Below are 19,144 nucleotides of genomic sequence, written 5' to 3' on the forward strand. Positions count from 1 at the left end.
AAGGCAGGTCGAGCTTGTGTGAGTTTGGGGCCAGTCTGGTCTAGATAGTGAATCTGGGCCATAGTGGGACGAGAGAGAGAGAGAGAGAGAGAGAGAGAGAGAGAGAGAGAGAGAGGAGAGAAACAGAACAAAAACCTCTTCTTCTGTCTGCTTTCTCTATCACATGTTTCTTTGATTGGCATGTTGGATTGGAGGATCCATCCTAGGTTTTTGGGGCTGCCAGAGCCCAAGCTTATACCCTGGAACTCTAGTTTCAAATTGTAAAAATATATTCATCTGTAACTTTTTTCTAGATTTACAGAATCTAGTACATATTTAATTATCTTCAATAACACCAAAAAGTGGGCTGAACCCTTTGGACTCTTATCCTTTAATTAAACGTAGAATAATATTTAACTCAAGGAGAAATGATGTGTTTGTTTAAAGAATTATAGAGAGTGGCTTGGGCAACAAAGTCAGTTGCTATCTCAGGATAGTTCAGTGGAAGGGAATAGAAAATGCATGCTGTGCAGGGTGTAGCCTTTGACCAGTTTATAGCTTTTCTGTCTGCTTCCCTGTTCCTCCTTTCCATGCCAATAAAGGCTCTCTCTGTCTCTGGATCCCCTAAGATATTTTTGTAGGGAATAGCGTCTGTGGTGGTTTGAATAAGAGTGGCCCCATAGGTTCATACATTGAATGCTTAGTCACCAGGGAGGGGCACTATTTGAAAGGATTAGAAGGATTAGTAGGTGTGGCCTTGCTGAAGAAAATGTGTCATTGGGGGTGGATTTTGAGGTTTCAAAAGTCTAAGCCAGCCGGGGCATGGTGGCGCACACTTTTAATTCTAGCACTCGGGAGGCAGAGGCAGGTGGATCGCTGTGAGTTCGAGGCCAGCCTGGTCTACAAAGCGAGTCCAAGCCAGCCTCAGTTTCTCTGTCTGCCTATGGATCAGGATGTAGCTCCTAGCTACCGTTCCAGCACCTGCCTGCATGCCAACATGGTGACCGTGGACTGAACCTGTGAAGCTGTAAGCCCCAATTAAATACCTTTTCTTCTAAGAGTTGGTTATGGTGTTTCTCCACAGTAGTAGAAGACTGACTAAGACAGCCTCCATCTTTGTTTTGTTGGTTTTCAAACAAATCTGTGTCCTTGCTCCAACAACTTATCCCTTTGGTGGCAAGCAGACCAACCCAGTCAGTAACAGGGAGATGATGTGTTATTTCCAGGTCTCGGTGACTGCTAGCTCTGATCCAGCGAGGTTAATGAACTAGAGACCCTGCTGTTGTTCAGGGAAAGTAGAGCTTTCTCCTCAAGAGGGGAAAAGAAAGCATTAAAAACTAGGTATTGTGGTGCATAACTGGAATCCCAACACTAGGAAAGTGGAGGCAGGAGGATCATCATTTGGTCATCATTAGCTACATAGTAAATTTGAGGTCAGCTTAGGATACACAAAGCCCTATGAGAAACAAACTGTTTTTCTCTTCACTTAAAAATGTCATAGCTTCTTTCTTCCTATTAATGGCCTGCTTAGACTAAAGGTGGACTTACTACACACCCCCCCAAACATTTCCATTTAACATATGGAAAATGTGAAAATAAGAAAGATCCTAAAGACTGTCCAGCTATTGGCAGGATCTGTAGCAGGGAGCACAGCTGTTGTTGGTTTCTTGTTTGTTTAAATTCTGTTCCATGAATATTTTCTGTGTAGGAGCCATTTCAGCAAGGATGGAACAAATAGAGAATCTGAACTTTTAAAAGCCCTTGGGAGCTGGAGGTAGGGGCACCAGGAGCTCAGATCATTCATCCTCTGTGAAATTTCAAGCTGAAGGCCAAGGCCAGCCTATATGAGCTGGTGACAAGGAACACGGAAAACAAACAAAACCCATCAAGACTGGAAGCAGGAACAGAAAATTCAAGAGGAAAACTGCCTTCTCTCCAAGGCATTCTGTCTAGCTGCCCCCTCCTGCTGCCTGCCGCCACCATAAGAACCTCATCTCTGATTTTTTTTTCTTACAGGCTTTCCTGACACCTGTAATAGCAAGGGAACCCTAAGGAAGATCTAAGGAAAACCTGTCCTATGGAAGTTTTCTAGAGCCTTTGGCAAAGGCAGCAGCTCTTCTACTCAGATCGCTAGATTCCCCAAAGACCACCAGGAGTCTAACAGCAAGAAGCCTTTATTAAAACTTGAACTCAAGGGCCCTGGAACCTCACCGAAGGAGCGGAACAACAGCAAGAGGCAGGGTTTTATTGTGGTTACAGCAAGGAATGGGAGTTTCCAGTTTGGCAGTTACAGGATTGGTTGACATTCAGCAAGGGTGGTTTGGTGCTGGGGTGAAATGCTTAAACAATCTATCTATAATTTCTGGGGACATAGGTATTTTCCCTCTGTCCCCTGATTGGCTCAGGCCTAGAATGGTTCTTTTCCTGGAACAGTTTGGGATTTTTTTCCCAGCAACAGAGGTGAACTTAGGGACAGGTTTAAGATGGTGCCTGCTGACAAAATGGAGTCACATTAGCTAGGGCTATTCATTCCCCACTGTCTTACGTACCTAAATCAAATCTTTGGTCTTATGACTTCAGTATAGAAGGAGTTGCTTTGTGCCCTCAAAACCATCAGTTTGAGAGCATTAATATGGTCTTGGACAAACATAAAATAAAATCTGTCACGTAAGGGGCACAAAGCATGATTGGGAGAAACAGAACTAAGGGCATACTTTCTTGTAGCCATTTGCCATTTGTCCCTTATGCCAAAGAGTTGCCCTTCAGCCTATAAAGTGGTACGATAGACAAAGTTGTTCTCTTCTGTGACTTCTTCCTGCTGGCATTAGGGGTGCGCTGTTGTTGGGGCTTAGGAAGGCTGAAAAGCTAGTCAAAGTCTAGGTAATGGGGCATTATCAGAAGCATCTGTTTAGCTGATCCAGTTGAAAAGACAGGGAGTTGTCGTATCTGCAGGGCTGGATTACATCAGCTTCCAGCAGGTCCAGATCTCAGCAGCTTGCAATCCACAGGTGATCCCTGGATGGAGTGTGTTGGCCAGGTGAAGATCTGCTAAGACAAATGCAGACTAGGGACAGAAGTTAAAATTGTGTCTATAAGACAGCTGGAATAGGCTTATGCCTTTGAGATGCAGTAAAAGCATGGACATTCTTTTCTCAGTCCAGGAGGCTTGATATACAGATTGGACTGACACATTTTTAGCATGATGAATAGCACCCTTAAGTCTGAATTCAGAAGACAACCAAAGGGAAATTTAAATATTGAGATTGTGACTGATTAATAAGCAGTCAATGCTCCAGCAGCTTATCAGAATTCTATTGATCTCATTTTTATATACTTTAAATCATTTTTATAGTGCTACAATTTGCATTTATGTACCATAAAATAACTTCTTCTTCTTCCTCCTCTTCTTCCTCCCCCTCTTCCCCCTCCTCCTCCCCCTCTTCCTCCTCCTTCTTCGTTTTTGGTTTTTCAAGACAGGGTTTCTCTGTGTAGCCTTGGCTGTCCTGGACTCACTTTGTTGACAAGGCTGTCCTTGAACTCACATCAATCTGCCTGTCTGTGCCTTCTGAATGCTGGGATTAATGGTGCGCGCCACCACACCTTGCCATAAAACTTCTTTTAAGACCTCCCAACCTTTATAACTTGCACCTACCAACCTTTAAACACTTTCTTAGACCGTCAAATACTTTCTTTATAATTTGCATTTACCCACTGCGGGAGTGACTCGCTTCATCTTTCCAAATTCACAGTGGGATCCTATCCCTACTGAGTGGACCCAGAACATGTTCCGAGTCCTAAGCCTGTGTTCCTCAAGTGCATCTGCCAAGAGCTCCTGCAGGCTGATACAGATTTACAGATTCAGGCCCATTCCAGAAACCAAAACAGAGACACAGACATACTCAGACAAAACATTTACCAGTGGGCCTTTGTCAGGGGTCTCTGAGGGGCTTGGGGATCCCAGACAAGCCCCCAAATGTTTTGCCCAGATCGCTAGATCTCCAAAGACCACCAGGAGTCTGAAGCCTTATGCAAAAGCAAGGAGCCTTTATTGCTCAAGCTCAAGGGCCCTTGAACCTCACTGATGCAATGGATCAGCAGCAAGAGCTCCAAATGTTGTTAGGCAGGGTTTTATTATGGTTACAGCAAGGAATGGGAGTTTCCAGTTTGGCAGTTATAGGATTGGTTGACATTTAGCAAAGTTGGGTTGGTGCTAGGAGATTGGTCGAGCCTGACTGTGAAATACTTAAACAATCTATCTATAGCTTCTGGGGACATAGGTATTTTCCCTCTGTCCCCTGATTGGCTCAGACCTACGGTGGTTCTTTTTCTGGAACAGTTTGTGATTTTTTTTCTGGCAACAGAGGTGAACTTAGGGACAGACTCAAGATGGTGCCTGCTGACAAAATGGAGTCACATTAGCTAGGGCTAATGAAGAGACAAAATTAAAGGCCGGAAAGTCATAATCATAATCTCCCTCCCTCAAACAGGCTGATGTGGACTATTTGGAGCCCACTGACTCTGACTCCAAGGTCCGAAATGGCCAATCTCAGGAAGGAAAAAAGTGGGTCTTAACATTCACTACCTGTGATTGTTTTAACAAGAGTGGCCCCCATAGACTCATGTGTTTGAATGCTTGGCCCATAGGCACTGTTAGAAGGTGTGGCCTTGTTGAAAGAAGCATGCCACTGCCACTTACTGCTGCCTGAAGATCCAGATGTAGAGCTCTCAGCTCCTTCTCCAGCACCATGTCTGCCTGGATGCCACCATGCTTCCCACCATGATAATAATGGACTAAACCTCAGAACTGCAAGCCGGCCCCAATTAAATACTTTCTCTTATAAGACTTGGGGCTGGAGAGATGGCTCAGTGGCTAAGAGCACTGCCTGCTCTTCCAAAGGACCTGGGTTCAATTCCCAGCACCCACATGGCAGCTCACAACTGTCTGTAACTCCAAGATCTGACACCCCTACACCAATGCACATAAATTAAAATTAAATAATATATTTTTTAAAGGACTTGCCTTGGTCATGGTGTCTCTTCACAGCAATAGAACCCTAACAAGGCACTACCTGCCCTCCTCTTAGCTGTTAAAATACTACCTCACTAAATGGCCCATGACAAAGCCCTGTAGTTTTTCTTACCTGCTACAAAAAGACCCCTTCCTCCTCAGCAGGGTGATTTTCCTGAGAACTGGCCTGCTGTATTTATGTCAGGCTAATAGTAGATTGCTTATTAAAACCTTTATATCACTTCAGTCTGGTAAATATTTTTACCTCTGCACCTTGAGCTTATTGCTGGCACGGTGCTGACATCAAAGCTAGCAAGCAATCTGGGCAGAGCAAAGAAGGTGAACCTGGTTCACTGGTGGAACAGGGAAGTGGGTTTGGAGGAGGCTGAGCCTGTCAGCAAGGCATCTGCTGCCTAAGGTCCCTGCTGGAGAGAGAGCCATGCTCATGCTGAACAGCAAAGCAGTCCTTCAACAGGTCGTTCATCCTTCCTCTAATTCAGTAGTGAAATATTACCTGGGAGCACTTGAGTCACCTTCAGAGCCTTTAACACACCCGAGGAGAGTAAAGTGATTTCCCCTGAGTGTTCTCTGCCTTAATGATGGCTCAGTAAGGAATGAAAACATGAACGCTGCCTGCAAGAGAAAATGACGATTTCCTGCTGCTGGGGGCAGGTGTGAGCTACTGCGGAGAAGGGAAGGCTCTGTGGCTCCCCAGGCTGGGTTTCAGCCCGATCCACTGGGCTCAGGATCCCTGCTGTGGGGGGGACACTTGCTCCCTATCTTCAACACACCCTAAATGCAGACTCATTCTGCTGAATCTAACCAGGAAATGGAAGACTACGGAGAAGTTTCTGTTCTTATGCTGGAAAGATTTGCCCACATCTTTTCACTCCGTTAGCCTCCTGTGTGCCAGAGCTCAGAAGCTGTAATGGTCATTTGTCTCATCGCTGGGACAAAATACCTCATGAAAGCAGCTTAGAGAAGAAAGGGTTTCTTCAGCTCACTGTCTGTCATGACACCCACCGAAGCTTGGGGCAGCTGGACATAATGTGTCCACAGTCAGGAAGAGGCGAAAGATGAAAGCCTGTGCTCCGCTGGCTTTCTCATTTCTGTTCCTGAGGAGTTAGCTCAGGGATGGTGCTGCCCACAGTGGGCAGTTCTCCCCACCTCTTTAACCTATTCTAGATGGCCTCACACAGACATGCCAGAGGCTTATTTTCTAGGCAATTCTCGATCCTGAGTAGCGAGTGGCATTACAGAGGTGAGCCACCACATTTACCTCTCTCCACCTGCATTTAGAATCAGATCGGTTTTGGTTTTGGGCTTTGAGTCAGAGTCTCTTGTGGACCAAGGCTGTCCTTGAACTCAGAGATCTGCCTGTCTCTGCCTCCCAAGAGTAGGATGTTGGGATTAAGGCATGTGCTACCACTGCCTAGCTTCTGACTTTTTTCTTTTTCTTTTTCTCTTTCTTCTTTTTTTTTTTTTTTTTTTTTTTTTTGAGACAGGGTTTCTCTGTGTAGCCTTGGCTCTCCTGGACTCACTTTGTAGACCAGGCTGGCTTCGAACTCACAGAGAGCGCCTCCTGCCTCTGCCTCCCTGAGTGCTGGGATTACTGGTGTGTGTCACCCCACCTGGCTCTGACATATTTTTTTATATGCTATTATCTTTCAAAAGTGTATTCCTGTTTCATAAAAGAATGGAGATGAGCTAAGTGAGAAGCATTTCCCCTATGGAACTAAAACTCTACTTGCTCATAACAAAGTTGGTTTTTTTCACCCCCTGTCTTCCAAGCATTGAGGGAAACTTACTGAAACCAACTCAAAGCTGTCTCAGCAGGTTTCTGTTGTTGTTCATTCAATTTTGGGTTAATGAGGCAATATATCTGACAGACATTGTTCTACCAATAATTATATTGTTTTTACCAATAATTATGTGAGCGTTTTAATGTTTGTGTGCCTTTCCTTTTCTTAAGGAAATAGAGCTGAGCACATTGTCCTCTTGGGCTAATCTGGAATGCAGAGTGGGAGATTTTATGTTGGCTCAAAATATGTCACTGAGATTCTCAGGTTATTGTTCATACATGTTTTCAGCACAGCCAGATTTCTACAGAGGTTTGAGCTCTGAAGGGCACCAGCTTCCTCATGGCCAGCTGCATTTCTGTATTCTCACCACTTCTTCCTCTTTGTATGTAGGCACTGACTCTCCAAGCTTGCAGAATTATGCACTAAGGATTTGATGTTGAGTTGAGGAAAAATTTATTAAAATATTTAGGAAAGAAGTGTGTAGCACTGAAATAGACCCTGCCACTCCTCCCAGTGGGCGAGTCTGAGCCTCTCTGCAGAGGACATGGTAGATCTGGGATCTGGGGCTTTCCTCTCAGATGCTGCCTGGTGCTGAGAGGCAAATCATTCCCACACCCAGGCCAATGGGAGAGATGCTTGCCTTGTTTGTATGTGTCAGAAGTCACAAATGTTCCTGGTGTCACAGAACACAGCAATGAGAGCTCGGCCTGGTCTCTTATTGCCTGTCAAGCTACGTCGCTCACAAAGCACATGGCTTATGAAATGTGATTATGGAGAGGAGCAACCACACAAAGATGGACTGTGTATTGATCCTCTAGGAGGGCCACGGCAATGTGATAAGTTATATGGCCTCAAAGCCTTAAGAGGGCTCAGTGGGAAAATCAGTAGAGTTCAGCAGTTGCTTTAATAGGATTTCAGAGCGGAGAAAGATGGAGACAAAGATCATACAACTAACATTTATCACTGGCTTATTATGTGCCAGCATTGATTCTGGTTTTCGTGGGGCTGTGGATTAAGCCCAGTGTCTGCTGCCTACTAGGCAAGTGCTCCATCCCTGAGCCACACCCACAGCTTCTGTGTGTTCTTCGTGTGTTAATGGACAACACTCAAAATCTTATAAAAACAGATATGGCATTCCACCATTTTACAGAACAGAGGCTTGAGGCTTTGGGGCATCAAATAACTCCCCCAAGTTCTAACAACTACCAGAGCTAGGATTTGGGTAGACAGGAAGACGGGTAAGGACAGAGGCCACTTCTAGAAAATAAAGGTGGAAAATTTCCAAGATGGCTGGCTTGAGACTAAAGTCTGGCAGCTTAAAACAAAAGGCATCATGGGTTTTTACCCTCTCTAGTAGAGACCATTGTTGATGAAGACAGGGGACAGGTTCAAGCCAAATCAGGACCCCCTTATGCCAAAGTTGACCTGTCAGCCACCTTGTCTCTGTTCAGACTGACTGTTAGGTGTCACAGGGGGACAAATGACTGAGAGGCCTACTTAACATATCAAAGTGCATCTGGTCCCCAGGCTGCCCAGCATCCCTCAGTCCCTGCTTGTTACAGGGCATGGCTGGATTATATAGGGAAGAGCCCAGCTCCAGGGCTGGGGGTGAAAGCCTGCTAGCTTGGGAGAGGCAGAGGAAGCCCCCCAGCTGACCTTCCTCCTCAGCCAACATTCCAAAAAGACCTCTCCTTCTCCTCCATGATGCTTTCTCAGAAACCCTCAAACGGAATGTTCCCTCCCTTCTGCTTCCTGTGGGTCTCTCTATCTGTCCTTCGGCTGCCTTTTACTCTCTATGGTTTTTTTCCCCTATGTTCACTCCTTATCAGCTGGTTGTTTGCTCCGTCTTTTGACCTATAGTAGACTTTATTTAATCCCATTCTAGCAGAAAGCTCTCGGATGAAAGATGTGTGCTAGGTCTGAGCCACACCACAACTAGAAACAGGTTATTTTCAGTAAACAACACAATCTTGGGGTTCACGGTGTGATCAAACATCCTGCGACAGAGAAGTCTGGGGTGGAGAGCAGGGTGTGCCAGGGTTTGGGACCTAGCACAGACCTACGGTTAATTTTGGAGGATGGTCGCTCAGCCCCTCAACCCCTGCTCTCCAGGAAAAGTGGGACTTTCGGCTCCAAATCTCTTCTCTGCTTTGCAGAGGGTCCTCATCTCAGTGTGTCTTGCTGTGAGTGTGTTTCTTCACCCCCTCTGAAAAGCCTTTCTTTGCGGGCTGATTCTGTGTGCCCTGTTAGAGATTCTCTGTGCTGTTGCCTGAGGTTTTTTTTTTTTTTTTTTTTTTTTCTCCTGCCTTTTAATTCTTTAACTAGCAGGGAGGACAGCTCTGATCAAGACCCATAGACAGAAACACTTCCATTTCCCAATGCTAACACTTTTTTTGGGGGGGTGGGGGTAGAGTCTTACTGTGTAGCTTAGGCTAGCCTGGAACATGGGATTCTTCTGCCTCAACTTCCAGAGTGTTAGGATTACAGGAATAATCAGCTAAGCCTACCTTTTGGAACACCATAAATAGCAGTATGGGTTTCAACTGATAGCCCCTGAAGGCTTGCAGTCTCCTAGAGCAGAGGAAAATCTGGGCTGGGTATGGTGAGACAAACCTGGAATCCTTGCGCTCTGGCCAAGACAAGGTGATTGTAGCCAGTTAGAAGCTAGCCCGGGCTAGACAGCAACTCCTGTGTAACAAAAGACAAATAAATAAGCAACATAAAAATAGATAAATAAATAAAACCCAAGAACAGGTTAGATTGTATGCTCTAGGGTGAATTAAATTCTGTGTCAGAGAAGCAAAGAAAACACTTCCAAAAAAGAACAATGTCAACTGGGCGTAGTGGCGCATGCCTTTAAGTCCAGCATTTGGGAGGCCGAGGCAGGCGGATCATTGTGAGTTCAAGACCAGCCTGCTCTACAAAGCGACTCAAGGACAGCCAAGATAACATAGAGAAAGCTTGTCTCGAAAAACAAACAAACAAACAAACAAACAAACAAAACAAACCAAAGAAACAAACAAAAAAAAAGAGCTTCAGACAGAGAACTCAAGTGACTCAATTTCCAGTCTGTACAGCCGCAAGAGTCAAGACAGAGCGGCAATGAGGACAAGACATAGAGACTTGCCAGTCTTTGGTGTGGAAGAGAGCTCAGAAATAGATTCTCATACGTAAGGCCAGCTGGTGTTTGACAAAACCTAAAAGACAACTCATAGTGGAAGGGACAATATTTCAAGGAAAAGCATTGGATCTGCAGATAGACATTGTACAAAGATATTTTGTTTAAAGATTTATTTATTGCTTATTATGTATACAGTGCTCTGGCTGCATATGCACCTGTAGGCTGAAAGAGGGCATCGGATCACATTATAGATGGTTGTGAGCTACCATGTGGTTGCCGGGAGTTTAACTCAGGACCTTTGGAAGAGCAGGCCGTGCTCTTAACCACTGAACCATCTCTCCAGCCCCTTGTGAAAAGGTCTTAATTCCTACTCTACACCCAAAATAAAATAACTCCGAATAAGCTGGGCATGGTGGCGCAGGCCTTTAATCCCAACACTGGAGGAGGCAGAGGCTCCTGTGAGTTTGAGTCCAGCCTGATCTACAAAGGGAGTCCAGAGTTGTAACCTGCTTAAAACTGTAGCTCTTCCTCTACCGCCTGCTTTTGTCTTTAACATAACAGTAGTCATTTTGGTTTTTAAGTCTCCATTTGATCATAAGGTGAAATTAAGTTCAGACCCTCAGGGATCTACCTGCCTGGAAGCTTGAATAGCCTTTTACTTAGAATTCTACACTTGTTGTTGAATGTTCTGCTTTAATTAATGAGTTATATTCTACTTAAACAAAACCACCATACCCTGCTATGTTCCTTTCTCCCAGAACTGCGGGGAACTGGAAAGTCCCCAAGCCTGTATCCCAGCCAATCAGCTTAAAATGCTTTGTCAAGCCACCTGGGTACACTGTGCTTAGGACAAAATCGAGTCTTCTTGTGTTTAGCTGATCAAAATGAAGTGATGCTGCCCTCCCCCTTGCTTCCACCTGATTACCTGGTTGTTACCTGGTCACAGTTTTTCTTATAAAAAGCCTGCCTTAGAAGCAGATTAATGTCACAGTTTGGCTCCCCAGCCCACTGTGTCCCTGGCCATGGTCAGTCTTGGGGTGTTGTTTTTAATAAACCATCAATATTTCACTGAGATTCATGCTCAAGTGGTTTATAAGGTAATTCTTTTGGGGGGGTGTAGTTTGAGACAGGGTTTCTCTGTGTAGCCTTGGCTGTCCTGGACTCACTTTATGGACCAGGCTGGCCTCGAACTCACAGTGATCTGCCTGCCTCTGCCTCCCTGAGTGCTGGGATTAAAGGCGTGAACCACCAGGCCCGGCTGTGTGGCAATCTTGTGCTACAATATTCAGGACAGCCAAGACTGCATTGAAAAATCCTGTCTTGGGGGAAAAAATAACTCTGAACGGATCCTAAACATAAATGTAAAGAGGCTAAGATGTGCCTCGGGGTGGAGATGCTTACCTAGCACGCACGGGCTCTGAGCACAATCCCCAGTGTTGCTGAAGCAGGAAAAGACTAAAAGCAGAAGGAAATAAAAACAACATAAAACCTTACATGGTAAAACTTACAGGAGAAAATATTTGTGAACTTTGAATTTGGATTAAGATTTCTTTGATGTGATACCAAAACACAAACCATGAAAGAAAAGAAGTAACTTGAACCAAAATAAAGGTCCTCTTTAGGACTAGGTATGTGTGGAGTGTGTGCTCAGTATATACAGAGCCCTGATCCCACTGCTCCTATTCCAGGGCGAGGTGGGGGTGGTGGTGGCGGGGGGGGGTGGCTAAGGAGGGGAGAGGCTTTTATTTGCCTGATGTAATTGTCATCTTGGAGGCTTACTGCCTCTGTCTGCTAACCTAGACCTGGTCCTGGAAGCTTCTAACCTCTGTACAATCAAATCTCGGCCTAGAATGTTTCCAGCCTCTTGAGACTTGTTGCTGAGTAAGCTCACCCTTTCTAGCTCTTCCTGAATTCTTGATAGCTGGTTCGGCTCAGCTGTCTGGCTCTAACTCCTCTCCTAGCTGACTGATTCAAACTGATTTCTGTCTTGGCCTCTGACTGAATTACTCTGTTTGGCCTCACCACTAGCTTTGGCAATATGTTCTAATCTTCTAGTTCCTTTCCATTCTCTGGCTCTTTCTGTCTTCACCTGTGTTTAGCTTGTTTTTGTTTTGTTTTGTTTTTTGTTTTTTGTTTTTTGTTTTTGAGACAAAGTTTCTCTGTGCAGCCTTGGCTGTCCTAGACTCACTCTGTAGACCAGGCTGGCCTCGAACTCACAGTAATCCACCTGCCTCTGCCTCTCGAGTGCTGGGATTAAAGGTGTGTGCCGCCATGTCCGGAGTTCAACTTGTTTTTTCTTCAACCTTTTTCTGTAAAACTCTCCTGGTAAAACTGCCTCTGAATTCCATGATGTGAACTGTCACGAACTCAACTCCGCTGCACTGCCTCTCAACTCACTCTAAATGGAAGTGCCTGAACATCACTGACTAGAACCCAGAGATCTGCCTGCCCCTGTCTCCTGAGTGCTGGGATAAAGTGTGTACCACCATGCCTGGACCTAAGCTTTTCTTTACTTGAAACTTGCTCTATACCAGGCTAACCTTGAACTCAGAGAGATTTGCTTGCCTCTGTCTCCTGGGAATAAAGGCATGACTACATTTCAGCCGGATCACACAGACCTAGAATGTCTTTGGATGTGATCTCTTGCCAGAGCAGCCATGTTCTGAATTCAAATTTCTCAGAGAGAAAGAGAGAGAGTGAGTGAGACACACACACACACACACACACACACACACACACACACACACACACAGAAAGAGAGAGAGAGAGAGAGAGAGAGAGAGAGAGATGGGGTGAGATGGGTGGGGCTGGAGAGATGGCTCAATGGTTAAGAGTATTGTCTGTTCCTCCTGAGGTCCTGAGTTCAATTCCCAGCAACCACATGGTGGCTCATAACCATCTATACTGGGATCTAATGCCCTTTTCTGGAATGCAAGTATAAATTCAGATAGAACATTCATAGATTAAATAAATAAATAAATAAATCCTTTTTTTAAAGTAGGGAGGGAGAGAGGGAGAAAAGAGAAAACCTTGGGTATGGTGTACACATCTGTAATTCTAGCACTTAGGAGGCAGAGGCAGATGGACAGAGGAGTTCAAGACCTCAGCTATATAGTAAATTGTAGGCTAGCCTGGACTACATGAAACCCTATCTCAAAAATAACTAATCAAGCCGGGTGTGGTGGTGCATGCCTTTAATCCTAGCATTCGAGAGGCAGAGGCAGGTGGATCTCTGTGAGTTGAAGGCCAGCCTGGTCTACAGAGTGAGTCCAGGACAGCCAAGGCTACATAAAGAAACCCTGTCTTGAAAAACCAAACCAAACCAAACCAAAAAACTAATAAAAAAGAAAGAGGGTTAGGTAAAGGGCTCGGTAAAGCATTTTATGAGCAAGTATAAGAATCAGAGGTCAGAACACCAGAACCTACCCAAAAGCTGGGTGTGGGTGGCAGCTTGTCTGTAATGTCAGTGCGGATGACAAGAGCAGGGACTCCTGGGAGCGAGCTGGCTAACTAGACCAATCCTAATGGTGAACACTAGATTCAGCAAGAAACTCTGGGTCAGTGCTGCAGAGATGGGTCAGAGCATAAAAATGCTTGCTGTGCAAGCCTGGTGACCTGAATTCCATTCCTGGAACCCAGACAAAAAGTCAGCTGTGGTGACACACGTGAGTGAACTCAGCACTCTTACACACATGAAAGAAAGAAAGAAAGAAAGAAAGAAAGAAAGAAAGAAAGAAAGAAAGAAAGGAAGGAAGGAGCGCCGGGTGTGGTGGCACACGCCTTTAATCCCAACACTCGGGAGACAGAGGCAGGGTGGATCGCTATAAGTTCAAGGCCAGCCTGGTCTACAAAGCAGGTCCAGGACAGCCAAAGCTACACAGAGAAACCCTGTCTTAAAAAACAAACAAAAACAAAAAACAAAAAACAAAAACAAAAAAAAGAAAGAAAGAAAGAAAAGAAAAGAAACAAAGAAAGTAAGTAGAGACTATTTTAACACATAAGGTGGAAAGCAACTGAAGAAGATACTGGATGTCAACAGTAGGCCTCCACAAACATATGAAACACACTCTCTTAAATGTACGTGCGCGCGCGCGCACACACACACACACACTCCTATCCAGAAGAAAGGAAAGGAGTCGGGGAAGAGTAAGGTTGGGAGGAAGGATGAGCTACAAAACCCTGGGAGGACAGCCAGGGCTACACAGAGAAACCCTGTCTCAAAAATATAAAACAAAAACAAACAAAGCAAGCCCTGGGAGAATTGTGCAAAACATAGCTAACCAAAGAATTGATTCCTAAAGGTATAATCAACTCACAAACCTCAGGTGGCAGAAAAGAGTAAACTTGACTCTAAAGATAAAAGTATTAAATACTTTCCCAAAGGCAGTATATGCATGGAAAATAAGTACATGCAAATAAAAACATAGTGATTAGGGAAGTTCACATTGAGACCATAATGAGATACCGCCACATGTCTATCAGAACAGCTCTAAAAACGTTCTGTCAGGAATGAAAAGCAATGAGAATGCCCCTGCATTGCTAGCAAGAATGCAAAACCACACAGTCTCTGTGGAAGACAGTTTGGCAGTTTCACATAAAGCTACACATTTACCATGCATTCCAAAAATCTGACTCCTAGATATTTACCCAAGAGAAATGAAATCTATATTTATAGCAGCTTTACTTATAATTGCCCAAATCTGGAAGCGACCCAGATGTCCCTCAACTAGAGCATAAATAATGTATGGTACACTCAGACAATGACATGCTTCTCAGCAATAGAATAGAAACAACTGCTGATGCACAGAGCCATGAGAATGGATCTCAGATGCACTGTGCTGAGTGAAAGAAGCTGCGCTCCAGGCTGCATGCCCTGTTTTCCATTTATATGACATCTGAGGGGAAATAAGGTGGTAGGGATACACTGCAGACCAGCGATTGGCAGGGACAAGTTGGGCGAGAGGTCAGCACAAAGAATTGTTTTTGTGGCTGGTGATGAAGAGTTAGGAGGACTCTACTCTCCCTGAGCCCTTCTGTCTAGGAGTTAAGCACTATTGAGGGCATTAAGAATGTTAATTTTATTTTATTTATTTATTTATTTATTTTGGTTTTTCGAGACAGAGTCTTTCTGTGTAGCCTTGACTGTCCTGGACTCACTTTGTAGGCCACGCTGGCCTCGAACTCACAGCGATGTGCTTGCCTCTGCCTCCCAAGTGCTGGGATTAAAAGTGTGCACACACACCCGGCCCATAAAATAAAAATAGATACATCTTTTTAAAAATAGGCCTTTTAAATATGTTTATGTGCATATCTGTATAGGAGTATGTGTATCTGAATGCAGGTGCTTATGTTAGCCAGGGAGAGCACTGCAGGCAGTAGTGTCATATACCTTCAATCCCAGCATTTGGGAGGCAGTGGCAAGTAGATTTCTGTGAGTGTGGGGCCATCCTAGTCGACAGGGCGGGTTTCAGGACAGCCGAGACTACACAGTGAGACCCTGTCTCAAAATAGTAGGAGGAGGAAGAAGAGGAAGAAGAGGAGGAGGAAGAAGAAGAAGAAAAGAAGAAGAAGGAGAAGAAGAGGAGGAGGAGGAGGAGGAGGAGGAGGAGGAGGAGGAAGAAGAAGAAGAAGAAGAAGAAGAAGAAGAAGAAGAAGAAGAAGAAGGAGAAGAAGAAGAAGAAGAAGAAGAAGAAGAAGAAGAAGAAGAAGCTGGAGTTATAGGAGATTGTGAGTCACCTGACATGGGTGCTGGGAACCAAATTCAGGCTCTGTAATAGCATTGCACATCCTTTCCATTGCTAAGCCATATCTCTAGTCCCCTTTTCTGGTAGCCAGCTAGACTGCCATTCCTGCCTGCTGCCGACTCTTCACGGACACCTTGAAGAAGTCATATTCAGCCCACAAGGCACACTGTAACCAGAGCTACCTCTGAAATAGTCCTGCTTCTTCAGAGGCCCTGTTCCAGGTATGCCTGACCAGACAACTGTACTAGCTTTGGAAGACCCAGTTAAGCATGACAAGGACCTTGTGTCTCCTGGAGATGGAGATCCAGGCAACTGTGAGCCAAGTTGGTTCTAGAACCAAACTCCATCCTTTGCAAGAGCTGAGGATACTCTTAACTGTTGTGCCACCTCTCTTGTACAGACCCCTCCCTGCCCAGTTCTTGATAGCCCTGCTGACCCTGGGGCTATTCTGACTAGGCCAGGAAGAGAGTCACCTCCCAGGGACTCAGCAAAAAGCCTTGAATTAGTGCATATTCCAGGCTTGTCATTGGTGGAACTAGAGGCTTGAACATGCAGCTCTGTGACTAGTGTGACCATGGTCCATGCACAAGTACACTGTGCCCCTCCCTGGCATATTCCAGGCTTGTCATTGGTGGAACTAGAAGTATAAACATGCAGCTCTGTGACTGGTGTGACCGTGGTCCATGCACAAGCACACTGTGCCCCTCCCTGGCTGTAAGAAGGCTGTTTGCACTCTTCAATGAGAGGGGAGCCTCTCTGTGTGCTTTGTCCCTCAGTGCTGCAACATAAGACCCCATAAAGAAAAGAATGTTCAGGCTAGAGAGATGGCTCAGAGGTTGAGTACTGGCTGCTCTTCCAAAGATCCTGAGTTCAATTCCCAGAAACCACATGGTGGCTTATAACCATTTATAATGAGATCTAGTGTCCTCTTCTGGCATGCAGGTGTACATACAGATACGACATTGTATACATAATAAATAAATAATTAATTAACATACAAGAATGCTCTTTGAACAGCATTCCCGTGGTCCTTGCTCTGGGCTGCTGAGCAGGCTGAGCTGGATGCATGGAGAACTGGCAAAGCCCAGGAGAGATGGTTTAGAGCTCTTGCTGCTCTTGTCGAGGACCCAAATTTGGTTTCTAACACCTACCTTAGGAAGCTCACCACTGCCTGCAACTCAAGCCCCAAGGGGTCTGATGCTGATGCTGTCTTCTGGCCTCCGAAAGTGAACCTGCACACACACTCACTCACACACACCAGAAATAAATGAGCAATACAATTAAATTAAAAAAAAAAAAAGGGCTCAGTGTTTTGAGCCCTGGCGGAAGCAAGGAGGAGGCAGCGGGAGAGTTCCAGAGGGTGACCGAGGGCACATCTGTAAGCAACAAAGGCTGACAGACTGCAAGGATAATAAAGCCTCAACGCTAGAAGCATAAATGAAAACAAGGGAGGACATGGCTGCTCACAGGTGTGGCAGAGGAGAAAGTCGATTACAGATCAACGGGAGAGCACAACCAGAGACAGGCACATCGGGAGAGTCCAGAGTGAACGCGACCCTGAGCCAGGCCATGTGAGGACAGAAAGAAGGTTAGGAGGGACAGGTTGACCTCTTAGGCTTAGTTCTGGTCATCACGTTCTTTGGGAAAATACCAATCCCAGCCATCATAATATCTAGCAGTCCAGTAGCAGCAAAAGACAAATGCTCTGTCTGCCTCCTTGAAGCCCCTTCCTCTCTCTGGGCTCTGATATTTATACTTTCCCAGAGTCCACAGAGTTTCTCTAACTCCAGCTGGCAAAGGCCACACCCGTTTCTGAGTTGCATGAGGCTCTTACCAGCTGGCAAAGGCCATCCATGCCCTACAGGAGGCAATTATCAGCTTTAGAAAACTAAAGCAACCCAATATACCACAGTTAGGATTAAAATAAAAACATGCTTACATTGCCAGGCATGGTGGCACAAGCCTTTAATCGCACCACTCAGGAGGCAGAGGCATCTTGGCTTACAAAACAAGTCCAGGACATCCAAGGCTACACAGAGAAGCCCTGTCTCAAACAATAGCAACAGCAACAACAACAAACAAACAAACAAAAAAATCACAAACACCAAAACCCACCACCAACAAAACATATTTATATAACATAACTATACTTTTATTTTTATTTATTTATTTAGGTTTTTCTAGAGACAGAGTCTCTCTGAGTAGCTTGGCTGGCCTGGACTCACTTTGTAGACCAGACTGGCCTCAAACTCAAAGTGATCCTCCTGCTTCTCCCGCCTGAGTGCTAGGATTAAAGGTGTGTGCCACCCGAACCCAGCCACAACTAGGTTTTTAAAGAAACCAAAATTTCCACTGCAGTGGAGCAGGGAGCGGGGGAGAGCAGAGGCGCTACAGACCAAGGGGGACAGCCTGGGCCAAGAGACTAGCCAAGAAACTGGCATAGCCAAAATGGCCATGTTCTATAGTGGCCACAGGAGCTGAGAGGGGAGGGAAGCCAAGTCCCTGGGCTGGAGAAGTTTAGAGTAGAGGTAGGGTATGCCAGGCATACCCTAGAACAGGCAGGGAGAACCTGGTGGCCAGGTCTGCTTTGATATGTTAGTGGTCCCCCCAGTTAGTCATTTGTCCAGGATTTGAGACCCAACAAAGAGCTGGAGAGAGCTAAGTGTTCAACAGCCAAGTGCCCCAGAACTCCCGCAGCTACAGTGCTAATTACCACATTAGTACTCTAAGCAATAAACTCCCGGCTTGTCAGCTTAGAGCAATGAGCCTCCAGCTTTAAATGCCTCTAGTGCTCAAAGCTCAGAGTTTTAAGCCTCTAGGTTCAGAAGCCGACTGCGGTCCTCTGTACCTCAGTGTTGTTGGTGCCTGGGTTCTGCCACTGCGCGCCCGCAATTTCTACCCAGATGAAGCAAGAGAACCCAGCCCAGTCACTTGGCGACCACGAGATTGCTTTCTATCTTGCCATGGTAGATGGCTGTTGTTGAAATTCACAGTATCGACTGGCTGAGCTGGCGCATGCCTATAGTCTCGGCTCTTGGGAGGCTATTGGGGTAGGAAGAAGCTATGGGCTCTGCCACGGTAGAAGCAGAAAAAAGGAGAGAGAAGACAAACCAGAGGCACAGAAGCAGGACGCCCGTGCTTTCCTGGTTTTGGAGGCTACATTATGAGGAGTTTTATAGAAAGATGGGTTTGGGGCTTGTGGGCTTGGACAGCCTGCTGTTTCCAGGCAGAGCAACCGAGGCTGGGAGCTCTAGAGGGTCTCCCAATCCCAGGGTCCCACTTCCCCGCAGCTCAGGCTTTGTCAAGGTCAAGGAAACAGATCAGAGACATCTCGCCCTGTGGTTATTTTTCCATTAACTTGAAGGATCACTGCAGCCTTGAAAACTACTGAGTCAGTGTGTAAATATTGGCACCGGTTTCCACCGTACCAACTGCAGGAGCAGGAAGGCTCTGCAAAAGACAGAGAGGCAATGGAACGCCGAGGAACCAA

This window comes from Acomys russatus, chromosome 1 (genome assembly GCF_903995435.1).
Source record: "Acomys russatus chromosome 1, mAcoRus1.1, whole genome shotgun sequence".
Taxonomy (NCBI): Eukaryota; Metazoa; Chordata; class Mammalia; order Rodentia; family Muridae; genus Acomys; species Acomys russatus.